This window comes from Mustela putorius, unplaced genomic scaffold (assembly GCF_011764305.1).
Source record: "Mustela putorius furo isolate JIRA1106 unplaced genomic scaffold, ASM1176430v1.1 tig00003838_pilon_pilon_pilon, whole genome shotgun sequence".
Classification (NCBI taxonomy): domain Eukaryota; kingdom Metazoa; phylum Chordata; class Mammalia; order Carnivora; family Mustelidae; genus Mustela; species Mustela putorius.
This window is the reverse complement of record NW_025421991.1, coordinates 1328580-1340158: the sequence shown is the minus strand read 5'-3', so window position 1 is coordinate 1340158 and position 11579 is coordinate 1328580.

Sequence of the window (11579 nt, the reverse complement as noted above, 5' to 3'; positions counted from 1 at the left end):
ATGTCTTATCTAAATGTCTCATGTGAATGAGGCAGGTCTCATCTAATGTCCGTGTTATTCAGTAATGTCTGTTCTTCTTGGTTGATCAGAATCTGGGTAATTTCTAGTACTTTGCAAACTCTGGAATCTCCATTTAGTTTATGTATCCTCAATAGTTGTATTCTGCCTTGCACATATGCAACCTAATAATCATTGGTATACTTCTGTGTATTCCTGGAGCTTCTCTCTGCATAGCTCCCTTTTCTTTTATTTTGCCTTACAAAATCCACCCACCTACACAGAACCTAACTTTGAAATCTATTCTTGGCTGAATATCAGGAAAATAATTGGGCTCACTTCCTGTGTTCCCCTTTGTCAGCAATCATAATCTTGTACTGCCTGTTGTATAATATTTGAAAACTATCGCTCCATATATTTTGTCACGTTTTATAGTTATGTATAGTGGAAGGCGTAGCATAGTACTAAATATATGATCCTGGCTAACAGTCAAATTATAGTCCCACCAATTTTTATTTCAGACAATTTTAAACCTACAAAAAGTTGAAAGAAGAGCATGCATACACTTAACTTAGATTTACCAATTATCATCTTGCCCTGGTTTATCTGCCTCTCTTTCTTTCTTTCTTTCTTTCTTTCTTTCTTTCTTTCTTTCTTTCTTTCTTTCTTCTTTCTATTATCTTTCCTTCTTTCTTTGATTATCTTTCCTTCTTTCTTTTGCTATGATCTATTATCAATTATTTGCTGAACCATCAGAAATAGTTTCTGATAGCACAAAATTTGGCATTTAAGTATTTTGCCATGTAGCTCTTCAAAACAAGGAAACTATTGTAAATAACCACACTACCTATGTCATATCCAAGAAATATACCTTTGTTAAAGAAATATTTTCTGGAAGAGATTATGCTGAGTTAAATAAGTCAAGCAGGGAGTCAATTATCATATGGTTTCACTTATTTGTGAAGCATAACAAATAGCATGGAGGACATGGGGAGTTAGAGAGGAGAAGGGAGTTGGGGGAAATTGGAAGGAGAGGTGAACCATGAGAGACTATGGACTCTGAAAATCAATCTGAGGGGTTTGAAGTGGTGGGGGCGTGGGAGGTTGGGGTACCAGGTGGTGGGTATTATAGAGGGCACGGATTGCATAGAGCACTGAGTGTGGTGAAAAAATAATGAATACTGTTATGCTGAAAATTAATTAATTAAAAAAAGAAATATTTTCTAATATAGACTATATTAAAATTTCTTCAACTTTTCCTCCACAGTACTTTAGAGTTTTATTTTTCAATCTAGGGACCATTTTTAAATCTAGGGACCTATATTTGATTATTAGAATCTTTAGCTTCCTTTGGTCTAGAATAGTCCTCTTTGCCATTTTTTTCTTTTACAAAATTGACATTTTTAAAAAGTTCATGTCATTAATGTCAGATTGTCTCATCATGTTTTAGGTGATGCCAAGTTTGATCACTTGTTTGTTGTTTATGCCTGATTTCTTCAATGTAATGTATATTTCCCCTTTACAGTTAATATATATTCTGTTGACTGATATTTTGAGAACTGTAACTGTCCTGTGATCAAATATCCTTTTACCCAACAGTTTTAGAACCATTGGTAATCATTGTCTGAATCCATGATTACACTGAAGACTGCAAAAATGGTGATTATTCTAATTCTATACTTTCTTGCATATTTTTAAATCTGAAGTTCATTTGTAATGAAGAATCTCATAATAATTTTAATCTTAGAAATAAACATTTTTAAAAATGAAGTGAATGATAAACTCTGAGAAAATATCCTTACTGAGTATTACAGTTTTTAGTGTCACTGATACAACATGACTCCCAGCATTTTAGTGATTTCAACTGAGCTCTCTGGTCAAGAACATTACAGTAGTGATATAGAACATTACTTCATATCAGAAAATTCTCTCATGTCTCTTCTTAATCAGTCTCATTACCATCCCTCAGGGAAATTTGCTTTTCTGGTTTTTCTCATCATAAATCAGTTGTTCCTGTTATAGAATTTCAAATAAGTAGAATCATGCTCTATGCATTCATTTGAGTAAGGCTTATTTCACTAATCAGCATATTTTTGAAATTTATTTATATTGTTGTATATATTGGAAGTTTGTGCCTTATAATTTTTGAGTGGTTATTTTTTAAATTTTTTAATTTTTTATAAACATATATTTTTATCCCCGGGGTACAGGTCTGTGAATCGCCCAGTTTACACACTTCACAGCACTCACCAAAGCACATACCCTCCCCAATGTCCATAATCCCACCCTCTTTCTTCCAACCCCCCTCCCCCGAGCAATCTTTAGTTTGTTTTGTGAGATTAAGAGTCACTTATGGTTTGACTCCCTCCCAATCCCATCTTGTTTTATTGATTCTTCTCCTACTCACTTAAGCCCCGATGTTGCATCACCACTTCCTCATATCAGGGAGATCATATGATAGTTGTCTTTCTCTGCTTGACTTAGTTCGCTAAGCATGATACCCTCTAGTTCCATCCACGTTGTCGCAAATGGCAAAATTTCATTTCTTTTGATGGCTGCATAGTATTCCATTGTGTATATATACCACTTCTTCTTTATCCATTCAGCTGTTGATGGACATCTAGGTTCTTTCCATAGTTTGGCTATTGTGGACATTGCTGCTATAAACATTCGGGTGCACGTGCCCCTTCGGATCACTACATTTGTATCTTTAGGTTAAATACCCAATAGTGCAATTGCTGGGTCATAGGGCAGTTCTATTTTCAACATTTTGAGGAACCTCCATGTTGTTTTCCAGAGAGGTTGCAACAGCTTGCATTCCCACCAACAGTGTGGGAGAGTTCCTCTTTCTCCGCATCCTCACCAGCATCTGTCATTTCCTGACTTGTTGATTATAGCCATTCTGACTGGTGTGATGTGATATCACATTGTGGTTTTGATTTGTATTTCCCTGATGCCGAGTGATATGGAGCACTTTTTCATGTGTCTGTTGGCCATCTGGATGTCTTCTTTGCAGAAATGTCTGTTCATGTACTCTGCCCATTTCTTGATTGGATTATTTGTTCTTTGGGTGTTGAGTTTGCTAAGTTCTTTATAGATTCTGGACACTAGTACTTTATCTGATATGTCGTTTGCAGATATCTTCTCCCATTCTGTCAGTTTTCTTTTGGTTTTGTTAACTGTTTTCTTTGCTGTGCAAAAGCTTTTGATTTTGATAAAATCCCAATAGTTCATTTTTGCCCTTGCTTCCCAGCCTTTGGCGAGGTTCCTAGGAAGATGTTGCTGCGGTTGAGGTCGAAGAGGTTTCTGCCTGTGTTCTCCTCAAGGATTTTGATGGAGTCCTTTCTCACATTGAGGTCCTTCATTCATTTTGTGTCTATTTTCATGTGTGGTGTAAGGAAATGGTCCAATTTCATTTTTCTGCATGTGGCTGTCCAATTTTCACAGCACCATTCATTGCAGAGGCTGTCTTTTTTCCATTGGATATTCTTTCCTGCTTTGTTGAAGATTAGTTAACCATAGAGTTGAGGGTCTATTTCTGGGATTTCTATTCTGTTCCATTGATCTATGTGTCTGTTTTTGTGCCAGTTCATACTGTCTTGATGATGACAGCTTTGTAATAGAGCTTGAAGTCCGGAATTGTGATGCCACCAACTTTGGCTTTCTTTTTCAATATTCCTTTGGTTATTCGACGTATTTTCTGGTTCCATATAAATTTTAGGATTATTTGTTCCATTTCTTTGAAAAAGATGGATGGTATTTTGATAGGAATTGCATTAAATGTGTAGATTGCTTTAGGTAGCATAGACATTTTCACAATATTTATTCTTCCAATCCAGGAGCATGGAACATATTTCCATTTCGTTGTGTCTTCCTCAATTTCTTTTATGAGTACTTTATAGTTTTCTGAGTATAGATTCTTAGCCTCTTTGGTTAGGTTTATTCCTAGGTATCTTATTGTTTGGGGTGCAAGTGTAAATGGGATTGAGTACTCAATTTCTCTTTCTTCTGTCTTGTTGTTGGTGTATAAAAATGCAAATGATTTCTGTGCATTGATTTTATATCCTGACACTTTACTGAATTCCTGTTCAAGTTCTAGCAGTTTTGGAGTGGAGTCTTTTGGGTTTTCCACATATAGTATCATATCATCTGTGAAGAGTGATAGTTTGACTTCTTCTTTGCCGATTTGGATGCCTTTAATTTTTTTTTTGTTGTCTGATTGCTGAGGCTAGGACTTCTAGTACTACGTTGCATAGCAGTGGTGGTAATGGACATCCCTGACGTGTTCTTGACCTTAGTGGAAAAGCTCTCAGTTTTTCTCCATTGAGAATTATATTTACGGTGGGTTTTTCATAAATGGCTTTGATAATATTGAGGTATGTGCCATCTATCCCTACACTTTGAAGAGTTTTGATCAAGAAGGGATGCTGTACTTTGTCAAATGCTTTTTCTGCATCTATTGAGAATATCCTATGTTTCTTGTTCTTTCTTTTATAGATGTGTTGTATCACATGGATTGACTTGCGGATGTTGAACCAACCTTGCAGCCCTGGAATAAATCCCACTTGGTCGTGGTGAATAATCCTTTTAATGTACTGTTGAATCCTATATGCTAGTATTTTGGTGAGTTTTTTCGCATCTGTGTTCATCAAGGATATAGGTCTGTAATTCTCTTTGTTGATGGGCTCCTTGTCTGGTTTTGGTATCAAGCTGATGCTGGCCTCATAAAATGAGTTTGGAAGTTTTCCTTCCATTTCTATTTTTTGGAACAGTTTCAGGAGAAAAGGAATTAGTTCTTCTTTAAATGTTTGGTAGAATTCCCCCGGGAAGCCGTCTGGCCCTGGAATTTTGTTTGTAGATTTTTAATGACTGTTTCAATCTCCTTACTGGTTATGGGTCTGTTCAGGCTTTCTATTTCTTCCTGGTTCAGTTCTGGTAGTTTATAGGTTTCTAGGAATGCATCGATTTCTTCCAGATTGTCAAATTTCTTGTTCATAGTATGTTTTTTTAATTGTTTGTATTACTTTGGTGTTAGTTGTGATCTCTCCTCTTTCATTCATGATTTTATTTATTTGGGTCCTTTCTCTTTTCTTTTTGATAAGTCAGGCCAGGGGTTTATCAATTTTATTAATTCTTTCAAAGAACCAGCTTCTAGTTTCGTTGATTTGTTCTATTGTTTCCTTGGTTTTTATTTCATAGATTTCTGCCCTGATCTTTATGATTTCTCTTCTGCTGCTGGGTTTAGGATTTCTTTCTTGTTCTTTCTCCAGCTCCTTTAGGTGTAGGTCAGGTTGTGTACCTGAGACCTTTCTTGTTTCTTGAGAAAGGCTTGTACCACTATATATTTTCCTCTCAGGACTGCCTTTGTTGTGTCCCACAGATTTTGAACCATTGTGTTTTCATTATCATTTGTTTTCATGGTTTTTTTCAATTCTTCTTTAATTTCCTGGTTAACCCATTCATTCTTTAGAAGAATGTTGTTTAGTCTCCATGTATTTGGGTTCTTTCCAAACTTTCTCTTGTGGTTGAGTTCTAGCTACAGAGCATTGTGGTCTGAGAATATGCAGGGAATGATCCCAATCTTTTGATACCGGTTGAGTCCTGATTTAGGACCGAATATGTGATCTACTCTGGAGAATGTTCCATGTGCACTAGAGAAGAATGTGTATTCTGTTGCTTTGGGATGAAATGTTCTGAATATATCTGTGATGTCCATCTGGTCCAGTGTGTCATTTAAGGCCTTTATTTCCTTGTTTATTTTTTGCTTGGATGATTTGTCAATTTCAGTGAGGGGAGTGTTAAAGTCCCCTAGAATTACTGAATTATTGTTTATGTGTTTCTTTGATTTTGCTCTTCATTTGTTTATGTATTTGGCTGCTCCCACGTTGGGGGCATAGATATTTAAAATTGTTAGATCTTCTTGTTGGACAGACCCTTTGAGTATGATATAGTGTCCTTTTTCATTTTTATTATAGTCTTTGGCTTAAAATCTAATTGATCTGATATAAGGAATGCCATTCCTGCTTTCTTCTGATGTCCATTAGCATGGTAAATTCTTTGCCACCCCCTCACTTTAAATCTGGAGGTGTCTTCGGGCTTAAAATGAGTTTCTTGGAGGCAACATATAGATGGGTTTTGTTTTTTTATCCATTCTGATATTCTGTGTCTTTTGATTATGGCATTAAGCCCATTAACATTCAGTGTAACTATTGAGAGATATGAATTTAGTGCCATTGTATTGCCTGTAAGGTGATTGTTACTGTATATTGTCTCTGTTCCTTTCTGATCTACCACTTGTAGGCTCTCTCTTTGCTTAGAGGACCCCTTTCAATATTTCCTGTAGAGCTGGTTAGGTGTTTGCAAATTCAGTTTTTGTTTGTCCTGGAAGCTTTTAATCTCTCCTTTTATTTTCAATGATAGCCTAGCTGGATATAGTATTCATGGCTGCATGTTTTTCTCATTCAGTGCTCTGAATATATCATGCCAGCTCTTTCAGGCCTGCCAGGTCTCTGTGGATAAGTCTTCTGCCACTCTAATATTTTTACCATTGTATGTTACAGACTTCTTTTCCCTGGCTGCTTTCAGGATTTTCTCTTTGTCACTAAGCCTTGTAAATTTTAGTATTAGGTGACGGGGTGTGGGCCTATTCTTATTGATTTTGAGGGGCATTCTCTGAACCTCCTGAATTTTGATTCTTGTTCCCTTTGCCATATTGGGGAAATTCTCCTCAATAATTCTCTCCAGTATATCTTCTGCTCCCCTCTCTCTTTCTTCTTCTTCTGGAATCCCAATTACTCTAATGTTGTTTCCTCTTATGGTGTCACTTATCTCTCGAATTCTCCCCTCGTGGTCCAGTAGCTGTTTGTCCCTCTTTTTCTCAGCTTCTTTATTCTCTGTCATTTGGTCTTCTATATCACTAACTCTTTCTTCTGCCTCATTTATCCTAGCAGTGAGAGCCTCCCTTTTTTATTGTACCTCATTAATAGCTTTTTTTTGATTTCAGCTTGGCTAGATTTTAGTTCTTTTATTTCTCCAGAAAAGGCTTTTATATCTCCCGAGAGGGTTTCTCTAATATCTTTCATGCCTTTTTCGAGTCCAGCTAGAACCTTGAGAATTGTCATTCTGAACTCTAGATCTGACATATTACCAATGTCTGTATTGATTATGTCCCTATACTTTGGTACTGCCTCTTGTTCTTTTTTTTGTGGCGAATTTTTCCTTCTTGTCATTTTGTCCAGATAAGAGTATATGAAGGAGCAAGTAAAATACTAAAAGGGTGGCAACAACCCCCGGAAAATATGCTTTAACCAAATCAGAAGAGATCCCAAATAGTTAGGGGGGATAAAAAGAGGTTCAGAAAGAAAGAAAGACAAAAAAAAGGAAAGAAATAAAAGAATTAAAAAAAGAAAATGAATAAAGAAAAGTATAAAAAAGAAAATATATGTATATTAAACTAGTTAAAAAACGTTAAAAAAGCAAAGGGTAAAAGTTAAAAAAAATTTTAGCAGAAGAATAGAAAAAAATGAAAAAAAATTAAACTAACTGCAAGACTATGGAATCATAGGGAGAAAGCCATGAGTTCCGTGCTTTGCTTTTTCCTCCTCTGGAATTCTGCTGCTCTCCTTGGTATTGAAACTGTACTCCTTGGTAGGTGAACTTGGTCATGGCTGTATTTTTTGTTGATCTTCTGGGGGAGGGGTCTCTTGTAGTGATTCTCAAGTGCCTTTTCCCCAGGTGGAATTGTACCGCCCTTACCAGGGTCTGGGCTGAGTAATCTGCTTGGGTTTGTTTTCAGGAGCTTTTGTTCCCTGAGCGATTTCCATAGAGTTCTGGAGGACAGGAATACAAATGGCGGCCTACTGGTCTCTGGCCCGGAGGGTCTGAGAGCCCGGGGCCCCACTCCTCAGTGTGCCCTCAGAGAATAGCGCCCAGTAACTCCCGTCTGCCTGACCTCAGGCCTGCGACCAGTTCAAGGTACCCCCTGGGCTATGAGCTCACTGTCAGCTCTGTCTATGTAGCCGGCTTCTCTGTTCTAATAATTGTAAGCTCTGTGACACTCGGACACCCCCGATCCTTCTGTGACCCTGCGGGACCTGAGGTCACGCTGACCCCATGTGGGCTTCATCCTGGTTTAGCCTCTGGAGCGATGTCTCTCAATGCAACAGACTTTTGAAATTCCTGATTTTGTGCTCCATTGCTCTGCTGCTTGCCGGGAGCTGGTCCCTCCTCCCTGAGTCTATCTTCCCGTTGCTTTGGATTCACTTCTCCGCCAGTCCTATCTTTCAGAAAGTGGTTGTTTTTCTCTTTCTAGAATTGCTGTTCTTCTTCTCTTTGATCTGCCGATGGATTTGTAGGTGTTTGCAATCTTTAGATAAGCTATCTAGCTGATCTCCTGCTAGCTGAAGCAGTCTCAGCCTGCTACTTCTCTGCCATCCTGACTCTTCCCCTTGAGTAGTTATTTATTTGTACCTTTACTCCAGATTATTCTTCGGTTTTCCTATTGACCAACACTTTGGCTCTTTCTAATTTTCTGCTATTATGAATAAAGTTCCTGTAAACTTTATGGTAGACAGACTCTAGTGTGTTCTCCTGTTGTGCTTACTACTTGGTGCTCACGTGGTTGTATAATCTCCTGTTCTTGAATGTGGGGAATACCTGTGACCTTATTCTAACCAACAGAATATAGAAAAGGTGATAGTATGTCACTCCCATGATTTTGTTACATTATACAACTCCATGTCTTGCTAATAATCTCTTTCTAGAGACTCTCTCCTTACCTAACTTGGATGAAATAAATAGTCAGTTTGAGAAGACCACATGACTAGGAAGTAAAGGCAGCCTCCAACAAACTGTAAACCAGCAGCTGGGGTGTTCAACTCCCAGCCACAAGACAGTTAATTATTCCAACAACCTGATGACATTTGGAGTAGATTCTTTCCCAGTTGAGCCTCAAGGTAAAAATGCATTCTGGTTGACATTGTAATTTCATTCATCTGAAACACTAAGCATAAGACCCAGTTAAGATATGCTTTAGTTTCTGACCCACAAAAACTGTTTGACAATGATCATGTATTGTTTTAAGCCAAGTTTGTGGTAATTAATTACAAAGCAAGAGATACTTAATACAACTCGTTTTTTACTGTTAATGTGTGAGCATATGTTTTTATTTCTCTTTGGTAAATTCTTAGGATTGGAATTGGTGATTCTTCACTATGGTGTGTTTAATTTGATAAGAAATTCTAGTCCTTTCTCCAAACTTGTTTTTAACATTTTTTCATTTTCACCAACAATGTATTAGACTTCCAATGACTCTATATCTTTGGCACCATTTAGTCTTGTCAGTCTTTTGTTGTATTTTAGCAACACTGCCCAGTGTATAATGATATTTCGTCTTGTTTTTAGTTTGCTTTTCCTTAGTGACTGGTAAGCACTTATTCATGTACTTATGTCCCATCTGTATCCCTTGTTTTATAAAGTGTCTGTTCAAATTATTAACCAATTTTTATTTTGTTTTTTTATCTCTTTATTATTAATTCATATGTATTTAAAAATATTTAGAAACACTAGTAGATTGTAATTTCCTTGTTTTGCAGTTATGTTCTTCGAGTCTGTGGCTGATTTTTTCATTTTCTTAAAATTTGTATTTTAATGAAAATTTTTAATTTTGATGGTATAATACATTGTTTTCATTCTTTTATGGTTTTTAATTTTTGTGATAAAAACCCTGACTCTCACCAACTCAAAAAGGTATTTTTCTGTTTTCATTGTATGCTTTATTATTTTAAGCTTTTGTGTTTAGGACTATGATCTACCTAAATCAATTTTTGCATCTACTGTTAAGTTGAGTTCAGAGTTGTCCTCTGTCCCCTCACCACCATATAAATACTCAATTATTCTAACATAGGTTTTAAAAAGATGTTCCTTCAACAATTAGATTAGTTTATCACTTTTGTCAAAAATCAAATAACCACAGGATTCTATGTCTATTTCTGGGCTCTTCATTCTGCTCCCTTGATCTATTTGCCAATCTTTATGCCAGTACAATGGTTTCATGATGACTGTAGCTTTGTAGTATATATTGAAGTCATATTGTGTAAAATGTCTATCTTCACTTCTTTTTTCAAAATTCTTTTGATATTATAGGTCCCTTCCACTTTCATATACATCTTAGAATAAGTTTGTCAATTCCTGCAAAAATACATAGTAGGATTATGGCTGGTATCTTTTTGAATCTTTACATTGTAGGGTGAATTGTTATCCTTAAGACTTGACTTTTCCAATTCACATTTTTTGGGTCCTTTCTAATTTATTCACAATATTTTATAGGTTGAAAGTCTGAGGTCTTACCTGTATTTTGTTAAATTCATTCCTGTCCATTCACTATTTTTGTAGTTTTTGTAAGTGTATTTTTTCATTTTTAAATTATTTGCTGCTTATTATAATACTATTTTGAACCATTATTTTATATCCATGACATTACCTTTGCTACTTATAAAAAATAGGCTAAACCCATCTCTGGTGCAAATGAAAAACTTTCAAATTCATAAAAGTCTTCTAGGTTTGCATAATTTTTTTTCTTAAATTACTACACCTCTTTTTCCCACAGCTAGGTGGCACCTGATGTCATCATTAGTGCCTATACAATTCTGTATCACTTAATGGTGAATAAAAATGTCTTAGTTGTCCTTCTGAACCATCGGCCCTGCAGAATTAAATGGGACAATCTAGAATCTCTGTCACATTAGGTTATGTGATCATAACTTTTAAACACACAGATGTTAGATCAAAACATCTGAATATGTGTATTCACATGTATTTTTTTTTAAAGAAATATGCTTGTACTCAGTGAAAATAAGATAATTTATATATATTTATTTATATAGATAACTTTATGGAATGAATATATATATATATATATATATATATATATATATATATATAGAGAGAGAGAGAGAGAGCACTGTATTTTATTTATATATTTATATAGATGACTATATGGCCAAAATAACAACTACACTATAGCAACAATGAAGTCATAAAAAGAAAACAGATGTACATTTGACTAATTAGCACTTGACTAACCAAAGAAAGAAAGAAAGAAAGCTGGAGGTGGAGATAATCTATTCCAGTGGTTTTTAAAGCTTTCCGTTCTTCTTATAGCCAAATACCATTTTTTCATAAGAAATGTTATGCAGAGTTCAAGTATAAAACAATTAGAAAAAAGCTGGTTTGGTTTAAGTGGAGATCAATGTCTTAGACCCCATGCATTCCTACAGACCTTTTGTTTACACTGGAGCTCAGAAGAAATGCTGGAAAACTGTTTCAAATTATTGTATTTAAAAGAAGAACAATAATCTGGGTTCTGAGATTTGGACTAGCTATTACAAAAGTTTTTGTATCTGAGCAAGTCACTTAATCTTCTCTTGGTATTAGTTTCTCATCTCTTAACTGGGGAGCATGATACCTGTTGTACTTACCATAGAATTATTGTAGGGATCAGATAAGATGATACACATTGAATAGGCTTTAGAAAATCTGAAGACTTTATCAAATGTTAAATCATATTATAGCTATTATAAAAG